The 1,841-nt window shown below is 40.6% G+C and overlaps 1 non-coding gene across 1 annotated transcript; it reads left to right on the forward strand.

The window, feature by feature from the left end:
* Window positions 1-1,283: 1,283 nt before the first annotated feature.
* Window positions 1,284-1,391, forward strand: LOC127742661 (small nucleolar RNA R71). The gene has a single exon (XR_008004018.1). It is a non-coding gene; the product is annotated as a small nucleolar RNA R71 (small nucleolar RNA).
* The last annotated feature ends 450 nt before the right edge of the window (window positions 1,392-1,841 follow it).

The following is a 1,841-nucleotide window of genomic DNA, read 5'->3' on the forward strand; positions in this document are numbered from 1 at the left end:
ATGGATTTGTCTGCCATCTCTAATGAGAATTTGGCAGCCTGTACCTCAAAGATTCCCAGTTTCTCCATTGCAAAGAGTGGCATTAAGTTTATGCCTGATCCCAGGTCACACAGAGCCTTCTCAAAGGTCATGGTGCCTATGGTATAGGGAATTAGGAATTTACCAGGATCCTGTTTATTTTGAGCTAAAGTGTGCTGAACCTAGGTATTTAGTTCATTACTGAGCAATGAAGGCTCATCCTCCCAAGTCTCATTACCAAATAGCTTGGCATTCAGCTTCATGATTGCTCCTAAATACTGGACAACTTGCCCTTCAATAATGTCTTCATCTTCTTCAGAAGATGAATAGTCATCAGAGCTCATGAATGGTAAAAGGAGGCTTAATGGAATCTCTATAGTCTCTAGGTGAGCCTCATATTCCTTAGATTCCTCAATTGAAAACTCCTTTTTGTCCAGAGGACGTCCTAAGAGGTCTTTCTTACTGGGATTCACGTCCTCATCCTCCTTTGTGCATTCGGCCACACCAAGTAAGGTTATGGCCTTGCACTCTCTTTTGGGGTTCTCTTCTGTATTGCTTGGGAGAGTACTAGGAGGAGTTTCAGTAACTATTTTACTTAGCTGGCCCACTTTTGCCTCCAAATTTCTAATGGAGGACATTGTTTCATTCATGAAACTTAGAGTGGCCTTAGATAGATCAGAGACTATGTTTGCTAAGCTAAAGGGACTCTGCTCAGAATTCTCTATCTATTGCTGAGAAGATGATGGAAAAGGCTTGCTGTTGCTAAACCTGTTTCTTCCACCATTATTAAAGCCTTGTTGAGGCTTTTGTTGATCCTTCCAAGAGAAATTTGGATGATTTCTCCATGAGGGATTATAGGTGTTTCCATAGGCTTCACCCATGTAATTCACCTCTGCTATTGTATGGTTCTCAGGATCATAGGCTTCTTCTTCAGAAGATGCATCTTTAGTACTGTTGGATGCATTTTGCAATCCATTCAGACTCTGAGAAATCATGTTGACTTGCCGAGTCAATATTTTGTTCTGAGCCAATATGGCATTCAAAGCATTAATTTCAAGAACTTCCTTCCTCTGAGGCGTCCCATTACTCACAGGATTCCTTTCAGAAGTGTACATGAACTGGTTATTTGCAACCATGTCAATGAGTTTCTGAGCTTCTGTAGACATTTTCTTCAGGTGAATAGATTCACCTGCAGAATGGTCCAATGACATCTTAGACAATTCAGACAGACCATCATAGAATATATCCAAGATGGTCCATTCTGAAAGCATGTCAAAAGGACACTTTTTGGTCAGTTGCTTGTATCTCTCCCAAGCTTCATAGAGGGATTCACCTTCTTTCTGTCTGAAGGTTTGAACATCCACTCTAAGCTTACTCAGCTTTTGAGGAAGAAAGAACTTGGCTAAGAAAGCCGTGACCAGCTTATCCCAAGAGTTCAGGCTATCTTTAGGTTGAGAGTCCAACAATAATCTAGCTCTGTCTCTTACAACAAAAGGGAAAAGCATAAGCCTGTAGACCTCGGGATCAACCCCATTGGTCTTAAAAGTATCACAGATCTGCAAGAATTCAGTTAAGAACTGAAAAGGTTCTTCTGATGGAAGTCCATAAAACTTGCAATTCTGTTGCATCAGAGAAACTAATTGAGGCTTTAGCTCAAAATTATTTGCTCCAATGGCAGGAATTGAGATGCTTCTTCCATGGAAGTTGGAATTTGGTGCAGTAAAATCAGTAAGCATCTTCCTTGCACCTCCACCATTGTTATTGGGTTTGACCATCTCTACTTCTTTTTCGAAAATTTTAGTAAAGTCCTCTTTAGAGTGTTG

Source organism: Arachis duranensis, chromosome 1 (genome assembly GCF_000817695.3).
Source record: "Arachis duranensis cultivar V14167 chromosome 1, aradu.V14167.gnm2.J7QH, whole genome shotgun sequence".
NCBI lineage: Eukaryota > Viridiplantae > Streptophyta > Magnoliopsida > Fabales > Fabaceae > Arachis > Arachis duranensis.